The 23692-nt window shown below is 50.0% G+C and overlaps 4 non-coding genes across 4 annotated transcripts; 2 read left to right on the plus strand and 2 right to left on the minus strand.

Moving 5' to 3' along the window:
• Positions 1-6760: 6760 nt before the first annotated feature.
• On the minus strand, positions 6761-6832 carry TRNAC-GCA. Its single transcript has one exon. It is a non-coding gene; the product is annotated as a tRNA-Cys (tRNA).
• Positions 6833-8359: 1527 nt separating this feature from the next.
• On the plus strand, positions 8360-8441 carry TRNAS-AGA. The gene has a single exon. It is a non-coding gene; the product is annotated as a tRNA-Ser (tRNA).
• Positions 8442-11932: 3491 nt separating this feature from the next.
• Positions 11933-12005, plus strand: TRNAV-AAC. Its single transcript has one exon. It is a non-coding gene; the product is annotated as a tRNA-Val (tRNA).
• A 3049-nt stretch (positions 12006-15054) lies between these two features.
• On the minus strand, positions 15055-15129 carry TRNAM-CAU. The gene has a single exon. It is a non-coding gene; the product is annotated as a tRNA-Met (tRNA).
• Between the last annotated feature and the right edge of the window lie 8563 nt (positions 15130-23692).

The following is a 23692-nucleotide window of genomic DNA, read 5'->3' on the forward strand; positions in this document are numbered from 1 at the left end:
GAAACTCTCTGGATCCATTCACCAAGGAGATCACTACTGACCAGTGGTGCTTCAAGAAAGGCAGGGGCATGGCTCCTAGGGACTAGCTATCAGTGCAATAGACTGTCACCTCACACTTCAGTCTACTTAGATAGGGAAGGGATCTATTAAAAAGTGTCGGTTGCATTTTGTGATTTTGTTTTGTTAGTAACGGTTGGTTTCCATCACTCATATTTGTTTCTGTTTAAATCTTTGTCGCTTGGTAAAGAAATTTCCGTTTGTTCGATAACTGTGCTCAAGTGCTGTGTGTGATATCAGTAAAACTGGTAACCTGGGAGGTACCATTGCTTTGGGCAGAGAGGAGCTGGGATTCTTCTGAGCCCTGGTCTACCCTAGGGGAGGGGATCGATCTGAGTTACGCAGCTTCAGCTACATGAATAACGTAGCTGAAGTCGATGTACTTAGATTGACTTACCGTGGTGTCTTCGTTGCGGTGAGTCGACTGCTGCAGCTCCCCGTAGACTCTGCCTGCGTCTCTCACCGAGCTGCAGTACAGCAGTCGAGGGGAGAGCACTCGATGTATTGCATCTACACTAGACATGATATATCTACCCCCACTGGGTTGAGCGCTGCCCACCGATTCGGCAGGTGGTATAGACATACCCCGAGTATCTGGTGATCGGAGCTGGATCCCGGAGGGGGACACATTGAAGGAACTCAGGGGTTAAGGTGCCTCTATTGTCAACTGTCAGGGCTGCTGTGGCTCAGAGGAGGGTGCTTGACTGCCTGGCAGGCTTAGGCGCCACAAGCCTGGGAGGCGGGAGAAGTGAAGTGGCCACGGTGTGCTCGGGGTGCTCGTGCTCGGAGCAGGGCTGAGTTGGGGCGAGGGGGGTGCCGCAGGGCAGAGCGGGGATCCTGCCACAAGAGGGGAGCCTCAGGGCGGGGACACCGGGTGGGGAGGGCGAAAGGTGGAAGTTTCACCTAGGGCACGAAACATCCTTGCACTAGCCCTGCCCCATGCCCTGCCTGCAGCCAGCCCCTGTCTGCAGCCAGGCCAGCTCCCCCTGTCCTGCCTGCACCAGCCACATCCTCCGTGCCCTGCCTGCCGCCAGCCTCACAGCCAGCCCCTGACACACCCCTTGCCCTGTCTCCAGCCAACTCCTGCCGCACCCCCTGTGGCCCAGCCCAAAGCCAGCCAGCCCCTACACCTCCCCAGCCTGCACCAGCCCTGCACCCCCAACCCTGCCTGCAGCCTGTGCCGCACCCCCTGCCCTGGCTCCAGCCAACCCCTGCCGCACCCCTCTGCATCCCTGCCTGAAGTCAGCCAGCCTGTCCCACACACCCCTGTCTCCAGCCAGCCCCGCACCCCTTGCCCTGCCTGCAGCCAGACTCTACCTCCAGCCAGCCCCATGTACACTGGTGCCCTGCAGTTCCCAGGGCAGTAACCCTGCACATGTGCTTCAATGAAGGGGGCAGAGACCAGCTGGGACCCATACATGTGCACACCCTAGGGTGACCAGACAGCAAGTGTGAAAAATCAGGACAGGAGATGGGGGGGAATAGGATCCTAGATAAGAAAAAGACCCCAAAATTGGGACTGTCTCTATAGAATCGGGACATCTGGTCACCCTATCACACCCCCAGGACTCCTGAGCTCCATTGTTGGGTTTCCTATTGGTTCCACTACCGGTTGTTTTCCTTTTTCTGTGAGATTTTGGGCAAGTTGCTCCCCCCTCTAGGGCTCTGTCCCCAGCCTACAAATGGGGATTTCATACTTTCCCACTATTGGAAAGTGCTGGGAGAATCCCCCAGCAAAAGCTGCTCTGACAGTGCTAAGCAGCATCTGACCATTCAAGGGAGGAGCGCACTGCCCAGAAGGAGTGTTTGGCTCTGGGGTTTCACTTCAGCCCAATCTAGAGAGAAGGACCCAGCCACGGAGTTTGGCTCAAGAAGACCGACTCTCCAATTTGTTATGGCAGTTTTGAATTCCAATCCTGTGCTCCAAAGTGCTTGATGTCAGTTGCAAATTTTAGAAGTATGGTCTCCACTGCATTTTCCAAATCATTAATAAAAATATTGAATAGTACTGGACCCCAGACTGATCCCTGCCGGACCCACTAGGTACAGCCTCTCCGTTGGACAGCCAAACCTGGAGAAGGGCTCCTGGAGTCTGCGCTTTCAACCAGCTCTGCACCCACATTACACTGAGTGCAGCTGGACCGCATTTCCCTCATTCACTTGTGAGAATGTCCTACGGGACTGTCTTGTTCATGGATGGGAAAATGTTCTTTTTCAGGGATCTCAGACAAAACTGAGGCACAACACCGGGTTTGTTAAGGGTACAAAAACGGAGGCAGGAACATCTTCTCTCCTGCTGGCAAAGAACCCCAGGTACCTAAAAGATATGGACTCACATCTCTGAATGGGCTTTAAAAAGGGCAGTGGTTAAAAAGTTCGACCCTGACCATTTCTTGTTTTCGCAGACTAGATATTTTAGCAAACTTTAGAAATCATTGGTGTTAAACACTGTGAAACTCCCCTTTCTCCTTCACCCAGAGCTTTAACACCCCTTATCTCACTCAGGCTCTAAACTGCCCAGAGTTCGAGAATTATCCCTGTTCCCATTGGACAGATGGGGAGGCGCCTAAGGTCCAGAGAAGGGAAGTGACCTACCCAAGGCCCTACACAGCAAGGCGGTGGCAGAACCAGAAAGAGAAGCCACCAGCCCTGACTCCTGTTCTAACAGACAACAACCCCCTGCTTCCGAGGCAGGGATAGAGCTCAGGAATCGAGATGGGGAAATTTCATTGAAACCATTTCTGTCAGAAAATTTCATTCAGATTACACCAGTTTGTTTCTTGAAATCATAACAAGTGGGATGAAAGTTCTTTGCAAAAAGATTTTGTTGCAAAACAAAAGCATCTCCTGTTTGTGACAGTGTGTTAAATTGTCTCGTCACACACAAAGAGGAGACACTTAGATCTCAAAAATTAGGTAAAATGCTTCAATCTGAGCTAAGTCATTGCTGCTCTTAACAATTTCAAAATAAAAAAATACAAATCAAATAGACTATTTCAGCTATTCTATTATGTGTTAATCTGCTCTGAGTAAACATGATAGGACACCTCATATTATGCACTACTCCAAATGACACTCTCCAATGGATCCCCATCCTCTACCCACCATGAAGTAGGTAGGAGCGGATCATTACTATCCCTACTTGAAAGAGGGAGAAGCTAAGGTTGAGAAAGGAGAATTGACTTGTCTTAGGTCACCCAGCCAGTCAGTGGCAGAGTTCGGAATAGGATCCAAGAGTCCTGATTTTCAAACTAACCATCGGATCTTGAATTTCAGACATTGAACGACCTGAATAAAGTGCTCTCAGATGAGCTCCAGACCAACAACAGTGCAAAGTAATTATTTAGCAAATATTTGAGGAGAACTGCAATGTTAGAATCATGAACTGCTCAGAGACAATTAATGCAGAGAAGCAGCAAAATTCATCAAACATAGAACTGGTTATGACTTATTTCCTTGATCTTAAAAGATAACAACAAGGACATAAATCTCCTCCCAGCCAATAACCCCCTGCTCAGCCAGTCAGGGTAGAGACGGAGGACGGGAGGCTGAGGGTTCTCACCAGGGAGCCCGAAGGATTGCCCAGGTCACTGGTGGGGATCACTGCCTGAGCACTAGTTCAGCCCAACATTTTTGGGTGGACCTCCCACAGTGGGAGCTGCAGAGCGCGCACACACACACACACACACACACACACACACCCCTCCTGTTGTTGGGAAGCGAACAGGAGAAAGGAGAAAAGAAGCAAGAGATGAAGAGAAAGGAAGGAGGGAGGAAGGGAGGGACGAAAAGGTGGAACAAAAAGGACAAACCCAAATGTCCCCAGCGATTCTAAGGGACAAAATCCCAGGGTGCGCAATAAAATTCTGCCTCCTTAACATGTGTTTTCCATGCCTAGAATTCACCTGTCACCAGATGGATCAGACTGAACAGGTTTCAAACCTCCAGGAGGCTCTTACCTTCTAAACAGGGACGGCTGTTTTCTAGTAAAATCGCAAAAAGGAAGGAGAAAACTGGAAAGAGGTTCCTCCTGGCACTCACGTCCGTGAACCCGAATACTCTCTCAGTCCTCAAAGAGAGACCTGGAGAAGGAGACTTTCTGAAGCAAAGCCACAGGGGTCTCTGAGGTTTCCCTGGCCCCTTGCCCCTGTCCTGCCTGGCTGATGTCAGTGAGGTCACCACCTCTCTGTGAGGACACCACCTCCCCACCACCTTTGACCAATAGTCTAGGGTCCTGCAAAAGGCCTTTGCGATGTCACTGCCACACCACTCCCTCGCCATGCTACTGTCCTGCCCCTGGCCAGGCACTTTGGAGGTTTGAGCTACTCCCTGTGGATCACCCCACTCAAGGAGCGTTCGTTCTAGGCAGCAAGCCAGCTAGACAGGAAAACATCAGACTCTGCTCCCAATGCTACACTCAGTTTTTCATAAATTAGTCGACTTTATGGCCAGAAGAGACCATTAGTGCATCTAATCATATAATCATAGAATATCAGGGTTGGAGGGGACCTCAGGAGGTATCTAGTCCAATCCACTGCTCAAAGCAGGACCAATCCCCAACTAAATCATACCAGCCAGGGCTTTGTCAAGCCTGACCTTAAAAACCTCTAAAGAAGGAGATTCCACCACCTCCCTAGGTAACCCATTCCAGTGCTCCACCACCCTCCTAGTAAAAAAGTTTTTTTTCCTAATATCCAACCTAAACGTCCCCCACTGCAACTTGAGGTCATTACTCCTTGTTCTGTCATCAGGTATCACACAGAACAGTCTAGATCCATCCTCTTTGGAAACCCCTTTGAGGTAGTTGAAAGCAGCTATCAAATCCCCCCTCAGTCTTCTCTTCTGCAGACTAAACAAGAACAGTTCCCTCAGCCTCTCCTCATTAGTCATGTGCTCCAGACCCCTATTCATTTTTGTTGCCCTCCACTGGACTATTCCCAATTTTTCCGCATCCTTCTTGTAGTGTGGGGCCTAAAACTGGACACAGTACACCAGATGAGGCCTCACCAATGTCGAATAGAGGGGAATGATCACATCCCTTGATCTGCTGGTAATGCCCCTACTTATACAGCCCAAAATGCCGTTAGCCTTCTTGGCAACAAGGGCACACTGCTGACTCATAGCCAGCTTCTCCTCCACTGTAACCCCTAGGTCCTTTTCTGCATAACTGCTGCCCAGCCGCTCGGTCCCTAGTCTGTATCAGTGAATGGGATTCTTCCGTCCTAAGTGCAAGACTCTGCACTTGTCCTTGTTGAACCTCATCAGGTTTCTCTTGGCCCAGTTCTCTAATTTGTCTACGTCCCTCTGTATCCTATTCCTATCCTCCAGCATATCTACCACTCCTCCCAGTTTAGTGTCATCTGCAAACTTGCTGAGGGTGCAATCCACACCATCCTCCAGATCATCAATGAAGATATGGAATAAAACCAGCCCCAGGACCTACCCTTGGGGCACTCCGCTTGAAACCGGCTGCCAACTAGACATGGAGCCGTTGATCACTACCCGTTGAGCCTGACGATCTAGCCAGCTTCTATCCACCTTATAGTCCATTCATCCTGCCCATACTTCTTTAACTTGCTGGCAAGAATACTGTGGGAGACCACATCAAAAGCTTTGCTAAAGTCAAGGAATAACACATAGACTGCTTTCCCCTCATCCACAGAGCCAGTTATCTCCTCATAGAAGGTAATTAGGTTAGTCAGGCATGACTTGCCCTTGGTGAATCCATGCTGACTGTTCCTGATCTCTTTCCTCTCCTCTAAGTGCTTCCGAATTGATTCATTGAGGACCTGCTCCATGATTTTTCCAGGGACTGAGGTGAGGCTGACTGGCCTGTAGTTCCCCAGACCCTCCTTCTTCCCTTTTTAAAGATAGGCACTACAGTAGCCTTTTTGCAGTCATCCGGGACCTCCCCCGATCTCCATGAGTTTTCAAAGATAATGGCCAATGGCTCTGCAATCACATCCGCCAACTCCTTTAGCACCCTCGGATGCAGCACATCCGTCCCCATGGACATGTGCTCGTCTCCAGTTTTTCTAAATAGTCCCGAACCACTTCTTTCTCCACAGAGGGCTCGTCACCTCCTCCCCATGCTGTTCTGCCCAGTGCAGCAGTCTGGGAGCTGACCTTGTTTGTGAAGACAGGGGCAAAAAAAGCATTGAGTACATTAGCTTTTTCCACATCCTCTGTCCACTAAGTTACCTCCCTCATTCAGTAAGGGGCCCACACTTTCCTTGACTTTCTTCATGTTACTAACATACCTGAAGAAACCCTTCTTGTTACTCTTAACATCTCTTGCTAGCTGCAACTCCAAGTGTGATTTGGCCTTCCTGATTTCACTGCTGGATGCCTGAGCAATATTTTTATACTCCTCCCTGGTCATTTGTCCAATCTTCCACTGCTTGGAAGCTTCTATTTTGCGTTTAAGATCAGCAAGGATTTCACTGTTAAGCCAAGCTGGTCGCCTGCCATATTTACTATTCTTTCTGCACATCGGGATGGTTTTTTCCTGCAACCTCAATAAGGATTCTCTAATCCTGTAGAGGATTGGAACTGATTTCAGTGGAGGCACATGTTTGCTAGGTTTTTATGCATTTGCACAGGAAGATATTGAGTGTTTCTATTCATTTCAGGGATCCCTATTCAGTGGAACTCCTCAACATAATGGAAATACCATTATTTTGGTTGAAGGAAGAGGTTTGTAAGGAGGCACTTGGATCTGAACCAAGGACTCTTTGATCTGCAGTCAAACACTCTACCTCTGAGCTACACCCCCATGGTTGCTGTAGAGGTAAGTCAGTGATCTTAAAGATTTTGAAGGACAGGCCCTGCCTCAGAGATCTCCTGTTCTCTTCCCAGACCACAGTGCTTTTAAAAATGGGGTTTGATTAAACTTATAGATACATGTAGACACCACAGCTTGCACGCCCACCCACATAGCTTCCCCCAGTGACATAGCTACCACCTCTCAGGGAGATGGATTAACTACACAGATGGGACAGCTCTCTCTCCTCTGCTTAGAGCATCTTCATTCTTTATGAATAGGTAGGAAAGAACCTCCTGAATGGACAGTTACCAATTTATCAAATATTGCTGGGTCTGCATTCAGTATGGGGAACTGGTCGTATTGGGCTGGATTAGTAGGAGCATTGCCAGCAGATCAAGGGAAGTGATTATTCCCCTCTATTCGGGGCTGGTGAGGCCACATCTGGAGCATTGCGTCCAGTTTTCGCCCTCCCACTACAGAAACAAATTGGAGAGAGTCTAGGGGAGGGAAACAAAAATGATTAGGGGGCAGGGGACTTAGGAGGAGAGGCTGAGGGCAGGGCCACCCAGAGAAGAGGCAAGTGGGGCAATTTGCCCCAGGCCCTGCAGGGCCCCCATGAGAATATAGTATTCTAGAGTATTGCAACTTTTTTTTATGGAAGGGGCACCCAAAATTGTTTTGCCCCAGGCTCCTGAATCCTCTGGGAGGCCTTGCCCACTCCACACCCTTGACTCATTCTCCTCCTTCTGAGGCCCCACTTGTGCTCTGCCCTCACTTCCATTTGGCCACTTCCCACCCCTGCTCTTCTCTTTAGCTGAGGCCTGCTGGTCCACCTTTTGCTGCACTCCTCTCTCCCCGAAAGGCCTCCTTGTGCCTCTCCACCCCCTACACCAAGGTCTGCCTGCTGCCCCCACCTCTCTGCCCTTCCCCTGAGACTCACCCTGCCCAAACCTCTCTGCCCACTCCCCTAAGACCATCCCTGCCCAGCACTCATACCTCTCTATCCCTCCCTGACCTGCCCTGTCCGCCACCACACCTCTTTGCCCTGCCCATGACGGCCTTCCACCACTTGCACCTCTCTGCCCCTCCTTTGAGGCCCGCCCTGTCCATCTCTTTCCTCACTCATCTGTTGCTGTTCCTTGAAACATCAAGGATGGAATAAAAAGCTGAGTTTACTCCAGGGTGAGGAAAGAAAGGAGCCACCAACCCCCTGGCAAAGCTCAGTGCCCCAGAGAAAACCTGCCCCCTGCTATTGCAATCCCTGATGTGCTGGGGATAGGATGGTAAAGGAACTGTCTGAATGATCAAGGCAGGAAATGGACAACTATCTACAGGAACGTCATTGACCACAAAAACACTCTCCTCATGCTCCAGGCAGAAGGGAAATGAGCAGGAATTCTTGCAGTTCAGCCAGGGACACACTTACACAATGGCACAGCAGTGTGTGTGTTGTGGAAGCTGGTCTGAGGATACAATGGGAATTGATTACTCAGTGAGAACAGAAGTGGAGTGTAGTGAGAAACACATCTCAAGCAAGTAGTTGTGGCTGAGTGGTTAAGGCGATGGGCTAGAAATCCATTGGGATCTCCCTGAACAGGTTCAAATCCTGACAACTACGGAGGAAGTTGTGGTTCTTCAGTTTCAACAGAGCTGGGTCTTGTCTCACTCTCAAGCTATATCTACACTATTGGGTAATGTGGCTTTAAAGTGTTTTAATTAAACAGCTGTTGCAGGTCCACACTAGGCCCCTTGTGTTACCAGAGCACATCCAGGCTAGACTCTTGGATGGCCACAGAGAGCAGTGCATTGTGGGTAGCTGTGCAACTGGCTGCAGGTCCTTTGGGAAGGGTTTGCGATGTCTCACGGGCCGGTACAGCATCACATGATGCAGGTTTCTCTATCCCATTGTTCCATGGGAATCCTACTAGATTGCCAGCTGCTTTTCAACTGCAATGTGCCTGGTGGGGTAGAGTGTGTGTTAGTGTGTGTGTTGGGGAAGAGTGAGTGTGTTGGGCACTTTTGTGCCCACACTGTCTCTAAGTTCAGACAGCTGCTGCAAGCAACCAGTCCTGAGGCAGGGGGAAGGGGACAGCCCCAACATCAGCCCCCGTTTCCCTCACTGGCTCGGCTCAGCACAGCAGCTTCTGTGACACACACACACTGCTGCCTGCTTAGCTCTGTGTCAGGGGTGCTGGAACAGGGGGTTAGAGGGCCATGGCCCCACCACTCTTTACTGGCTGTTAGGACAAGTGATGGGGGAGAAGGGTGAAGTCTTGGGGAGAAGAGGTGTTCTGTGGGTGTGGCCTCGGGGGAGGGGTGGTGTGAATGTGGGTCCCTGGGGAAGGGGTGTCATGGGAGTGCCACAGTTCAGACAACGCTGCCCCACACCACTGTAAGGAAGCTCCCGCCGCCCCTGCTCTGTGTTCATGGCGCGGGAGAAAGCAGCATCCACGGCAGTGATTTGCTCCCCAGGGCTACGGCAGGGGGGCTCAGGCAGCGATTTAAAGGGCCCGGGGCTCTGGCCTCTGCAGGGAGCCCTGGGCCCTTTAAATCACCAGATTGGGGAAGCTGGGCCGGGCTAGCACAGCATACCCACTCTTGCCGGTATCCCATACTGGACTGGACTGGCTGACTTTCACCTCCGGAAGGTCCTCACCTGGATCAATAACTGGTTAAAAGCTGGGTTAAAAGGGTAGGAATAAATGCTCAGTTTTCAGGATGCAAACTGGTACCTAGTGTGTCTGTACTGGGACTATTCAACATATTGATAAACGGTCTGCTAAACACCGAGGTGACAAAATTTGAAGATGATCCAAAACTACAGAGGACAGTTAAGTGCGAAGCAGCCTGTGAGGAGCTAAAAAAGAGATTTCACAAAACTAGGTGAAAGGGCAACAAAATGGCAGATGAAATTCAGTGTTGATAAATGCAAAGTGATGCACATTGGCAAACACAATCCCAACTCTACATATAAAACGATGGGATGTAAAATAGCTGTTGCCACTCAAGTGAGAGATCTTAGAGTCACTGTGGATAGTTGTCTGCAAACATATACTCAATGTGCAGCAGCTGGCAAAAAGCGAACAGAATGTTGGGAATCATTAAGAAAGGGATAGATAATAAGAGAGAAAATCTTTTTGCCACTGTATAAATCCATGGTACACCCACATCTTGAATGCTGCTTGCAGATATGGTCACCCCATCTTTAAAAAGATGTATTGGAATTGGAAAAGGTTCAGAAAGGGGTATGGAGTGTCTCCCATATGAGAAGAGAATAATAAGACTGGGAAATTTCAGCTTGGAAAAAAGATGACTAAGGGGGGATATGATAGATGTCTATAAAATTATGGCTGGTGTGGAGAAAGTAAATAAGGAAGTGTTACTTATTCCTTCTCATAACACAAGAACTAGGGGTCACCAAATGAAATTAATGGGCAGCACGTTTAAAACAAACAAAAGGAAGTATTTTTTCACACAATGCACTGTCAACCTGTGGAACTCCTTGCCAGAGGATGTTGTGAAGATCAAGGCTATAACAGGGTTCAAAAAAAGGGCTAAATCGATTCACGGAGGACATGCTCTGAGCCAGGATGGGCAGGGAAGGTGTCCCTAGTCTCTGTTTGCTGGGAGCGGGTGACAGGGGATAGATCACTTGATGATTACCTGTTCTGTTCATTCCCTCTGGGGCATCTGGCTTTGGCCGCTATGGGAAGACAGGACACTGGGCAAAATGGACCCAGTCTGACCCAGTATGGCTGCTCTTAAGTGCCTATGCTCCTTTCATAGATGCCTGGGATTCTGGTGCACAATGTGTCCCTGGGGTCTCAGCCAAAATGCCCAGACAGGCAAACATTCTGGGCTCCTGAAGCCTCTGCCCCCCACCTAGTGCCCTATGGCTCATCCCTGACCCTTGCTGCTGCTCCTTGCTGTAGAATGTGAAAGAAGCGGAGGCAGCACAGGAGCCTTCTGGGGATGCAGATCTGAGGCTTTGGGAGAGACACATTGTCTGAGACATCAGAGCGCTGTAAACCATGCAGCCACCCCCTCAATCAGGGCCTCTTCCAGCCCTGACTCTGGGCTACCACGATCCCTCCCACAGAGCAGGGTGCCCACAGATTACAGGCTGAAAATAGGCATGTGAGACTAACTCCTGTTCTCCCTGACAGGGTCTGACCTAGACCAAGTGGCACCCCAGGCAAGACGTGTCTTCGGTGTCCCGCCCTCAATATGTTAAAATTTTAAGTATCTTATTTTTCATTGCATTTGTAGCTCAGTACATGATTTCGATGCACAATTTCGATGCATGATTTTCTCTGTCATATAAGATGCTAAATTTGCAGGCTAGGTTCTGTAAACCTGTATTTATTCATGCCATATGTAAGCAAATAAAACAAATGCATTTTCTTTAAGCATATAGAAACTTTTTAATTTTAATGGTAACTGACACATATTAACATCTAGAAATGGAACTGTCACCAGCACAGGGCTGGCCAGGATTAAATAGTGTTACAGTAGGAGACAGCGTTAGGATGTTAACCCCAGGCCTTTAGTTGAAAGGTGGCTTCTCTCACCTTTCCCCCATGAACTGAAGCGCAGCATTAAAGAGATCCAAAGATTGGCCAATGGCATTTTCAAGTGCTAAAATAGCAAGCAATGTCACTCTCTCATTGGCCATCAGTGACTGAAGATGTGATTTAATGAGCCAAAAAGAAACCTAGCAGCTGCTGAAGTAGTTCAGTTGGGAGCGTGCTAGACTAACAGGCTATTCAATCCCCCTTTGTGCACAGGTGGTATGTTTTCTGAAAGTGCAGCAGTTCCTTTAACTGTCACGAGTCCTTCATTTCAGGCTATGCAGCAGGAAAAGACAGTATGGGCTTCTGCACCGAGTTGGCCCACCTGACCTTTCATTCTTCTCTTACTCTTTGTCAGCAAGGAGAAGAAGAAGAAGCTCTCCCTCAAGCTAGAGTCACACGGGCGAGGTAAGGACGACTTCCTGAGTACCGGCTCCAGTCCTCTGCTCTGCCAGCTGACCTATCGAAGGGCTGCCACCACTTTCTCTAGGTTTGTCCATCGGTCTGTGGCAGGCTGAGCAACAACCAGGTAGATGGAGTTTCTGTAGTGTAGTGATTATCACATTTGCCTAACACGCGAAAGGTCCTTGGTTCAAAACCAGGCAGAAACACGCTGGCTTCATTTTCCCAGATCCCCTTCCTGTTCAGAAAGATGCTCCTCCTTCTCCTATTGGCCTGTCCCTTGGGTAACTCCAACCCCTGCATGACAGAAGGTGCTGACAGCAGTGGAGAAAGCACCTTGGTGTCAGGCTGGAGAACCTAGAGGAGTTAGGCATGTTACCTTTCAGAGGCTTGTGGCTTGGCCTCCTCTGCCCTTGGAGATTGGCTGGTGGACGCCGGCTCTTCCTGCTGGCCTCCTTTGCGTGACTTGCCGAAGGAGGAAGTGAGGCAGGAATGGGGCAAAAGAGGAAAGTCAAGCTGAGGAAGGCAGGGCAGAAACTAAGCACATCATTGTGGCTAAGTGGGGTTAGTAGAGCACCACCATTCATTCTGCAAAGCCTGGGGAGGTGTGGTTGGCTGCTGGGAGGCAGAATCCTGTGCCTGCCTCTTGGTTTCCCAGGGATGGCTACTTGCAGCCCAGGAGAAGAAGTGGGGTTCTGGGTGAAAGGAAAACAAGCAAAGCTGAGTCCAAGCGGAGAATAGCTGCTCCTTTATGGCCAACCTGGGGGGATGACTGATGGTTTTAGAGGTGGAGGCTGGGCTGGCTGTGAGCAACTGGGATCCAGGAAACCCCCACCTGCCCTTCTGAGGGCCAAACCCATGGAGGTGCAGTTGGCTGCTGGGAGATAGACCCCTGTGGCTGCCTGTTGGCATCCCAGGGATGGCTCCTTGCAGCCCAGGAGAAGCAGGGTTCTGGGTGGAAGGAAAAGAAGCAATGGTGAGGCTGAGTAGGTTCCTTTCTGGCCAAAATGGTGGGCTGTGGTGGGTCTGGGAGTTGCCTGTAAGCCATAAGTGGACTTGGTGCAGTGAAAACTGCTGCTCCATTCTGGCTGACCTGGGGGCGCCATGGACGACTTGGGAGTGGGGGCAGGGCCCTGGGTGTGAGCAAATGGGATCCAGGAAGCCCATCTTGCCCCTCCAGGGGCCGAGTCTTCTTCTTCTCTCCTTCCATGGGGACCCTGGCCTCAAGTCTGCCCAGCATGTGCTGTAGCTCGAGCATTAAGCCTTCCTGTGTGGCCTGTACTGGAGCTGACCCTGCCCCTGTGGGGCACTGTTGGGGGAAATCTCGACTGCAAATAATTCTAGGGGAGGTAGCCGCTGTGGTTCACCCTTCCTGCTCCCTGCGCTGCTGCACCCTAAAATCCCTGCCGGTCAGCAAAATGGGCTAGGAGCCTGGACAGAGGAGACAAAGGGGTGGCCTGAGCCCCCTCGGGCACTGCCCTGCCCCAGGCAGCCCACAGAGACCTGATGCCTCCCCAAGGAACGCACGGAGATGTGCCAGCAGCGCTAAGGTAGCTCCCTGCCCACTTTGCCCCCTCCCTCCCTGCCGCACTGCTCCTGGAAACAGCCGGCATATCCCTGCGAACCTGAGTGCAAACTCCACAGCTGACCCGCCCTCGGATCCACTGCCTAGGAGCCACTGCCGGAGTGGAGTGTGTGCCGGTCACTTTGGAAGCTGTGCTCCCCGAGGTAAGCACCCCCCTCCGACCACCTCCTGCACCCTTACCCCTGCCCCAGCACAGAGGCTCTCTGTGTCTTGAACAAGCACTGTCAAGGATTGGACAAGAACTTCTGCTCTGTTTATGTGAAAAAGACACAAAAAAGGGAGCCCAGCGGACAAGTTTAATTCACAAGCACAAACTGGCCGGCCAAACCAGGATCTCTCAGTTACTCAGAAGGCTCTTCAGCCAGCTCTTCCCAAAGACCAGTCTCTGGAGGCTTTTGTGACATGATGTACCTCAAAATAGCCCCCTGTAGCTCACATATTCATCATTCATATATGACTGTGATATGTCATACAAACAATTCCATGTCAGTTATCACATGAAAAGTCATGATCTGCTGAAATTGGTTACTCTGTCCAAATATGTATAGCATGAGGGTGTATGAAGTTATGCATTTTGCTGTATGGTTGTTACTGAAATATGCTATAATTTTGCTAGTGACCCCTGCCAAGGAGGGAGTTCAACAACCATGAATCAGCAGAGGAATTGTAATTAAGGGATTTCCAATTCAATGACAGATGCCCAAACACAACACTGTGGGAATTGCTCAAGTCTATGACTCAGTTGCACAAGACCACACCAGGAGGATTCCCCAACATAGTGACTCAGCAGAGCCCACCCAGACATGTCTGGGCAAGTGTCTTCTAGACACTTGAACTAAGGATATAAAATAGGAGACTGTGGCATCATGTTTTTGCCTTTGTCCTCCCCCACCTATGTTGGAAGCAGCAGGAATCCTGAGAAAATAAAGGGGGGAATTCTATGTATTAAGGAGGGTAACATCCAGTGGGGTGAGAAAAATGCTTGACCTAACTACTGCCTAGTGTTATAAGGTGTAAAGTTTAGATTTTGCTGTGGTCATACAGTGCTTAGTGCTCTGTGTTGTGGCCTTAAGAGCCATGGATGCAAGTTGAGTTACGATGACCCTTTCCTTGTCTCCACATTTCTTAGGTGCCTCCTTCCAACACTTGTCAGAAAAAATGACCGGTTTCTTTTGGAAGCATTTGCATTGCAAGGCAGAGGCAGTTTTCTCTGTTTCCTCAGAAGATTGACCAAAAGATGGGAAGAGCAGACACATTTGGCAAGGCACCACTGGGTGCTGCATCCCTAACTCCACTTTACCTGGCAGGTGAGTCAGCCAGCTTAGCCACGGTGCCACTCTCTGGGACTTTTCTCCCAACTGCTCCATTTTTCATCAGTGACTATCAAAAGGAAGGTGACATGACATCTGCGTGTGGACATCCCCAGTGAATCACAAGGACATGTGGCGCAAGCTCTCGTGTTGCAGCGATTGCAGTCAAAGCAACCACCATGCTAATGCCAGTCACAGCAGCCTTTTCATCAGCTCCAGGCTTGTGATTTGATTCTTTCCAATGCTTCTCTACAAAGAAACCTTTTTCTTAGCAAGCAATGACTTGAATACCAAGGGAGGTCTCTTCTGTTTCCCAGAAAGACACAGGAAAATGTGAGCAGAGAAGACAAAACCCACACAACAAGGCACCACTGGGAGTTGAACCCAGGATCTCCTGTTTATGAGAAAGGTGTTTTAAGCCAGTTAAGCCATGGTGCCTGCCTCATGAAACTGTTTGCAACTGTTCCATTTGATGGCCCAGGACAACACCTGCAAATTCTAAAGTACAGACGTTCCACATTTCCCTTAAGACCTGCAGACCTTGAGATGTCTGGCTCTCCGTGCACAGAAAGCCACAGCTGAGATGACAGAGGACTTCTAACATGTGCTTCTCCCACCAGCCACTGTGATCATATAGCAGTTAGTGATTTGTGTTTCAGTTGCAGCAACCTCGGCTCAGTTCTCAGTCATGGTAACCTTTCCACCAGCTCTAAACTTCTCATTTGCATTTTCCAAGTGTGGGGAGGTGTCTGCCCCCAACCAAGCAGGAGAAAGATTAAGGCAGCCTTGCAGAGGCTGCACAGAACCCGGCCTATCAGGAAAGGGCTTATTGGGAGAGCCAATCAGGAGAACGCTTGCTGGAGCAGCCCATATATAAAGGGCTGCTCAGCACAGCAGGAGTTAGTCACTGCTTGGAGTTTGAGGAGGGAGGTTTGGCTGGGGCTGGGGCTGGGGCTGGGGCTGGGGCTGGGGAAAGAGGAAGGGTGGGCACCATGATCAGAATAGTGCTGAGTGGATAAGGGGAGCATGAGTGACCTTCTGGCTGAGTACTGCCAGACTGAGGCCCTAATATAAAGGCAGAGGAAGCTGCTGGGGCTGTGGGGAAGTGATCCAGGGAAACAGATGCAGGGTTGGAGGTTCACCACTTTTGCCTCCGTAGCGGCTGACACAGGTGGCTACACCCTGGACTGCAGCCGACCACTGACGCAAGTGTCTGGGTAGAGAACAGCTGCTCCCGGGAAGAGGGGAGAGAACTGAGCGGGGCACAGCCGGAGGGCTGTGTCCATAAGAGGACACTGAAGTCCTGAGAGCGACATGGGTCCTAATGATAAAACAGATGCAGCCAGATGCCACTAGATGAAGGCGCACCGGTGAACCAGAACTCATTACCAGGATGGCCAGCAAGAGACACCACATGCCCTATTACACCAAGACTTAGCTGCAAGGAAGGCTCTCTCTGTCTTGAACAAGCACTTAGAAGGATTCTGCTAATAAGTCTTCTCTTTTTTTGAAAAGAGATACAAAAAAGGAGCCATCAGACACACTAGGTTCAGCAAGGAAGAACTGGCAGGCCAAGCCAGGCTCTCCTGGTTAGTAGGAAGGCTCTTCAGCCAGCTCTTCCCAAATATCACTATCTAGAGACCTTTTAACAGCCACTGCAGATGCTGACCACAAAACAGGCAAAGAGATGTCAAAATACAGTTCTCCACTGCCTGCAGCCATCACGCTACCAGGCGTTCTGTGCACAGAGAGGCCCCTGCTGGGGGGAAGAGGCCTTGTTAGAGACTTTTCTGACACCAGCCGTTCTCAAATACTGTTTAGTGCTCTGTGTTGTGACTTCAGCATCCACAGATGCCAGTTCAGTTGGGGGACATTTTTCCTGTCTCCACATTTGTCTAGTGCCTCCTTTCAACACTTGTCACCAAAAAGACCTGTTTCTTTTGCAAGCAATGTACAGCTAGGCAAAGGCAGTCTTCCCCATTTCCTCAAAAGATCACCAAGCTGTGAGGAGAGGACACACATTCAGCCAGGCTGGATCCTGAATCTTCTCTTTATTCAGCAGGTGTCCGAGAAAGACACAAATCTACACCGTGTAGAGGTCAAAAATAGGAGTTTATTACACACAGTGCTGGCAGAGTGTCACCTTGCTTATTAGGCTCAGAGACATTGTTAATTAATTAATTACAATAGAATATATAGATTTTCTACAAGCAGGGGAAAGTGACGGGGTAGGCAGTTCCACACCCCGGAATAGGTTTTGCAGCAAGACAAGATAAGCACATTAGCCAATAGTTAACAGATTACATAATATCTCCACCCATGGTCTCAAGTTAGCAAGTTAACATTTCATTAATATTTTGATAAAATGTTGTTAGTATAAAATATCTATGTTGAATTCTGATTTGGGGTTCAAAGGAATGGAGCAACTCCTTTGATTGTCCAACAGGTACATTTCTAGGAGTTAAAGCAAAGAAACAGTGAAAGTATATGGCAATAAAGATTTTCTGTGTGTCTAAAGGCAGGCATTGGTCCCTGGGAAGGGACATGGAAGGATGACATATCTTATACTGACATGTGACAACTTTTCATAAACTCAAGATTGGATCTGTGGGAAGAACGTCTCCCTACAGAAGAAACAAACACAATAGGAACAGGGATTCTTTGTTCAATCTGCAACTCTGAATAAGACACAATTCTTTAGTTCTTAGCTCCAACCCCTGGCAATTTGCTGACCAGGCCTATCTTAGCAAGCAAGGCTTTCTGTTTACCCCAGCTTTCTCTGAGCTTATCACCATTTGCTAGGCCTCTGATCCTTGACCATACTCTGGACTTTGAGTCTGGAAAAGAGCTGGCACAATCCATGCACCAGGTTGCTGCATAAACAGCAAATAGATTTTTAATCCTTCACATGAAGTAATGGCAAAGCTCTTGGTTCAAACCTGTAGCAGCGATGGAATAAACTGCAGGTTCAAATCGAGTCTCTGGAGTACATCCACAACTGGGATGGGGCATTCAGTCCTTTGTACAGCGCTGAAGCTTGTTTGTAGCAAAGTCCCTCCAGAGGTATGAAGCAGGATTGAAGACAAGATAGAGATGAGGCATCAGCCTTTTATAGTCTCTTGCCACGTGGTCTTTGCTTTCTTTGTCCCAAGGACACTCTATCCAGCACGTGGCATAGAAAAACCTTTGAGTTCTGTCCACAGGCAGGTCCCTGCATACCTTGCTGAGTCACAAGGTGTATCTGCCTTCTCTCAATGGGTCAATTCTATAGCTGATGGTCCTTAGTGGGCCATCAAGCATGCTAGGCAGAACTGACACCAAATTGTCTAGAGTGTTCCCCAGAAGCAGAGCACGAGTTTGAAATATGGACAGCATAGAACCAATATTCATAACGTCGACTACGGCTACGTCCAGAGTACCCGCCGTATCGGCGGGTTAAAATTGATTGCTCGGGGATCGATATATCGCGTCTCATCTTGACGCGATATATCGATCCCCGAGCGCGCTTATATCGATTCTGGAACTCTATCAACCCCAACGGAGTTGTGGAATCGACAGGGAGAGCCGCGAACATCGATCTCGCGCGGTGAGGACAGCTGAGTAATCCGATCTTAGATATTCGGCTTCAGCTATGCTATTCACGTAGCTGAAGTTGCGTATCTAAGATCGATTACCCCCCCTTAGTGTGGACCAGCCCTACAAAAATGATACAAATCTAGAGATAGCATCATTATAATCAGCCAGTCAGAACCTCTTCACAGACCCCTTACATGGCAACTTTTCTACAATATTGGCTGCAAATATAGAACAGTGGTCGCAATGGTGATCTATACAGTTACAGATTAAGTCTTTAATGTCCCAGGAGGTGACATGGTATCAGTGAGACTGATATTGGAATGCTGCCTCCAGTTTTGGTGTCATCGGTTGAAAAAGATGATGTGAAATTGGAGCTGGGGCAACAAAGAGCCACCAAATGTTCTGAGGGCTGGAGAAAAATGCCTTCTAGTGAGCTATTGAAAGAGCTCAGTCTGTTTAGCTTATCAAAAGAAGATTGAAAGGTGACTTCACTGAAGTGTTGAAGGGCCTTAATGGAGAGAAAATAGTGGGTGTTAGAGGGCTATTTAATTGAGCCGAGAAAGGCATAACAAGACCCAATGGCTGAACGGCAAAAAGAGACAAATTCATATTACAACTAAGGCACAAATATTCAACAGTAAGGATGATTCACCACAGGAACAGGCTACCTAAGTAGCTCTTGTGTCATACAGGAGGCCTGTGATATGCAGGGGTTCAGATTAGAAGCTCTAATGGTCTCTTCTGGCCATAAAGTAAACTAATTTCTGAAAAACTGAGTGTAGCATTGGCAGCAGCGTCTGATATTTTCCTGTCTAGCCGGCTTGCTGCCTAGAACGAACGCTCCTTGAGTGGGGTGATCCACAGGGAGTTGCTCAAATCTCCAGAGTGCCTGGCCAGGGGCAGGACATTAGCACAGCAAGGGAGGGGTGTGGCAGTGGCATCACAAAGGCCTTTTGCAGGACCTCAAACTATTGATCCAAGGTGGTGGGGAGGTGGTGACCTCAGAGAGAGATGCTGACATCATCCAGGCAGGAGAGGGGCGAGGGGCCAGGGAAACCTCAGAAGACCCCTGTGGCTTTGCTTCAGCAAGTCTCCTTCTCCAGGTCTCTCCTTGATGACTGACAGAGTATTCGGGTTCACGGATGTGAGTGCCAGGAGGAACTTCTTTCGAGTTTTCTCCTTCCCTTGTAGTGATTTTACTAGAAAACAGCCGCCCATGTTTAGAAGGCAAGAGCCTCCTGGAGGTCTGAAACCTGTTCAGTCTGATCCATCTGGTGAGAGTTGAATTCTAGGCGTTGAAAACACGAGCTTAAGGAGGCAGAATTTTATTCCACAGCTGGGATTTTGTCCCTTAGAATCACTGGCGACATTAGGGTTTGTCTCTTTTGTTTCACCTTTCCCTCCATCCATCCATCCCTCCCTCCTTTCTCTTCATCTTTTGGTTCTTTTGTCCTTTCTCCTCTTCACCTCCCAACACCAGGGTGTGTGTGTGTGTGTGTGTGTGTGTGTGTGTGTGTGTGTGTGTGTGTGTGTGTGTGTGTGTGTGTGTGTGTGTGTGTGTGTTGCGGGAGAGTGCTTTGCAGCTCCCACTGTGGGCGGTCCATCCAAAACTGTGGGGCTGAAATAGTGCTCGTACATTGATTCCCACTGGTGACCTGGCCCATCCTTTGTGCTCTCTGGTGAGAACCCTCAGCCTCCCCTCCTCAGGCTCTACCCTGATTGGCTGAGCAGGGGGTTATTGACAGGGAGGAGACTCAGGTCCTTTTTCTCTTTTAAGATCAAGGAAATAAGTCAGAACCAATTCTATGTTGGACAAATTTGCTGCTTCTCTGCATTAATTGTCTCTGAGCAGTTCATGATTCTCTCTAACATTGCAGTTCTCCTCAAATACTTGCTGAATAGTTACTGTCACTGTTGTTGGTCTGGAGGTCATCTGAGAGCACTTTATTCAGGTCATTCAATGTCTGAAATTCAAATTCCGATGGTTAGTTTGAAAATCAGGGCTCTTGGGTCCTATTCCCAACTCTGCCACTCGCTGGCTGGGTGATCTAAGGCAAGTCAATTCTCCTTTCTCAGCCTTAGCTTCTCCCTCTTTCAGGTAGAGGTAATAATGATCCGCTCCTACCTACTTCACAGTGGTGGAGGATGGGGATCCATTGGAGAGTGTCACTAGAAGTAGTGCATAATATGAGGTGTCCTATCCCGTTTACTCAGAGCAGATTATGGTATAATAGAATAGCTGAAATAGTCTATTTGATTTGTATGTTTTTATTTTGAAATTGTTAAGAGCAGCAATGACTTAGCTCAGACTGAAGCATCTTATCTAATGTTTGAGATCCAAGTGTCTCCTCTTTGTGTGCGACAAGACAACTTAACACACTGTGACAAACAGGAGATGCTTTTGTTTTGCAACAAAGTATTTTTGCAAAGAACTTTTATCCCACTTGTTATGATTTCGAGAAACAAACTGGTTTAGTCTGAATGGGATTTTCTGACAGAAACAGTTTGAATGACATTTCCCCACCATCTCGATTCCTGAGCTCTATCCCTGCCTCTGGGGCATTCGTTGTCCATTAGAACAGGAGTCAGAACTGGTGGCTTTTCATTCTGGCTCTACCACCGCTTTGCTTTGTAGGCCCTTGGGTAAGTCACTTCCCTCCTCTGGACCTCAGGCTCCTCCCCATCTGTCTGATGGGAACAGGGACAGTTCTCGAACTCTGGGCAGTTGTGAGCCTGAGTGAGATAAGGGGCGTTAAAGCCCTCTGTGAAGGAGAAAAGAGAACTTCTCAGTGAGTGGGGCTCCTCTCTGTATGGCTCTAATGGAGAAGGGAAGAGATGATGTGGGGGAGAAGACAGGCAGAAAGGGTCAAATGGGGCTAAACCGGAAATGAAGAGGTTTTCTTTCTGTTAAATATCCTGGAGTCTCATTGCTGAAAAGTCACTTCTTTAGTTAGGTTTAGAACCAGCAGCCTTTCAATGACCAGGCAAGGTTGTGAACCACAGAGCTTGATAACTGCCTGTTTCCCAGCTTTGCCTATGAAGCACCTGCAGTATAACTGGCTCTGTCACGGCTGTAGGAGGGTTCTATATGCATTGAGTGTAACTGTTTTCTAAACCTTCCTAGCACAGCTGGTAGTGTCTCAGTCTCATAATCTGAGAGCTCTGAGTTCAAACCCCTCAGATTATGATAATGGTTTTCGCTCCCTGCTTCAAATTTTCTAAAGGAAATCAGAGAAAAGAGACTACAGGAGAGTGTTTTCTAGACACCTTCGCATCCATCTAACACACACACACACACAGAATCTTCTAAGGCATTAACTTTTCCTTCTCTATAGAGCAAAATATATGAAAAACATGCAAGTCTAAACCTAATACAATAGGAAACTCAATACAGATAAAATGTCACCATCAGAGATCTTCCAATAAACTTCTTTTGAAGACAAGGCTTATTTCTAGTCTGGGCCAAATCTTTTCACCTGGCATAATCCTTGTTCCAGCTCAGGTGGTAGCTAGGGGATTTCTTATGACTGCAGCCACCTTTCTCCCTCCTGCGGGATTAGGGCGCTGCTTCCTCTCTCTAGCCCTGCAGACCACTGGGGAGCGGCCGATCCTGCAGTATTAGGGCGCTGCCGCCTCTCCCTAGCGCTGCAAGACCACTGGGGAGCGGCCCTTCCTGCGAGATATGGGCGCTGCCTTCTCTCCCTAGCTCTGCAAGACCACTGGGGAGTGGCCCTTACTGCGGGATAAGGGCGCTGCCTGTTCTCCCTAGCCCTGGGAGACCACTGGGGAGCAGCCCTTCCTGAGGGATTAGGGCGATGCCTCCTCTCCCTAGCTCTGCAAGACCACTGGGGAGCGGCCGTTCCTGCCGGATTAGGGCGCTGCCTCTTCTCTCTAGCTCTGTGAGAGCACTCGGGAGCAGCCCTTCCTGCGGGATTAGGGCGCTGCCTTCTCTCCCTAGCTCTTCCAGGGGCCTGTGGAGCAGCCCTTCCTGCGGGATTAGGGCGCTGCCTTCTCTCCCTAGCTCTGTGAGACCACTGGGGAGCGGCTCTTCCTGCGGGGGCGGGGTGCTGGCTTCCATCCCCAGCTCTGCCAGGGGCCTGGGGAGCAGCCCTTCCTTCGGGATTAGGGCGCTGCCTTCTCTCCCTAGCTCTTCCAGGGGCCTGTGGAGCAGCCCTTCCTGAGGGATTAGGGCGGTGCATCCTCTCCCTAGCTCTGCAAGACCACTGGGGAGCGGCCGTTCCTGCCGGATTAGGGCGCTGCCTCTTCTCCCTAGCTCTGTGAGAGCACTCGGTGGCAGCCCTTCCTGCGGGATTAGGGCGCTGCCTTCTCTCCCTAGCTCTTCCAGGGGCCTGTGGAGCAGCCCTTCCTGAGGGATTAGGGCGGTGCCTCCTCTCCCGACCTCTGCAAGACCACTGGGGAACAGCCCTCCCTGCAGGATTAGGGCTCTGCCTCCTCTCCCTAGTTCTGCGAGACCACTGGGGAGCGGCCCTTCCTGCGAGATATGGGGGCTGCCTTTTCTCCCTAGTTCTGCGAGACCACTGGGGAATGGCACTTCCTGCGGGATTAGGATGCTGCCTCCTCTCCCTAGCTCTGCGAGACCACTGGGGAATGGCACTTCCTGCGGGATTAGGATGCTGCCTCCTCTCCCTAGGTCTCCGAGACCACCGGGAAGCGGCTGTTCCTGCGGGATTAGGGCGCTGCCTCCTCTCCCTCGCTCTGCGTGACCACTTTGGAGCGGCCCATCCTGCGGGTTTAGGATGCTGCCTCCAGTCCCTAGCTCTGCGCAACCACTGGGGAGCGGCCCTTCCCGCGGGTTTAGGGCGCTGCCTTCTCTCCCTAGTGGTCTTGCAGAGCTGGGGAGAGAAGCCAGCGCCCTAATCCCGCAGGAAGGTCCGCTCCCCAGTGGTCTCGCAGAGCTAGGGAGAGAAGGCAACGCAATAATCCCGCAGGAACAGTCGCTCCCCAGTGGTCTCGCAGAGCTAGGGAGGCAAGACAGTTCCCTAATCCCGCAGGAAGAGCTGATCCCCAGGCCCCTGGCAGAGCTGGGGAGTGAACCCAGCACCCCGCCCCCGCAGGAACGGCCGCTCCCCAGTGGTCTCGAAGACATGGGGAGGGAAGCCAGCACCCCGCCCACGAAGGAAAGGCCGCTCCCCAGTGGTCTCGCAGAGCTAGGAAGAGAAGGCAGCACCCTAATCCCACAGGAAGGGCCGCTCCCCAGCGGTCTCGCAGAGCTAGGGAGAGAAGGAAGCGCTCTAATCCCAAAGGAACGGCTGCTCTCCAGTGGTCTCGCAGAGCTAGAGAGAGAAGGCAGCACCCTAATCCCGCAGGACGGGACGCTCCCCAGTGGTCTCGCAGAGCTAGAGAGAGAAGGCAGCGCCCTAATCCCGCAGGACGGGATGCTCCCCAGTGGTCTCGCAGAGCTAGG

This window comes from Gopherus evgoodei, unplaced genomic scaffold (assembly GCF_007399415.2).
Source record: "Gopherus evgoodei ecotype Sinaloan lineage unplaced genomic scaffold, rGopEvg1_v1.p scaffold_77_arrow_ctg1, whole genome shotgun sequence".
Classification (NCBI taxonomy): domain Eukaryota; kingdom Metazoa; phylum Chordata; order Testudines; family Testudinidae; genus Gopherus; species Gopherus evgoodei.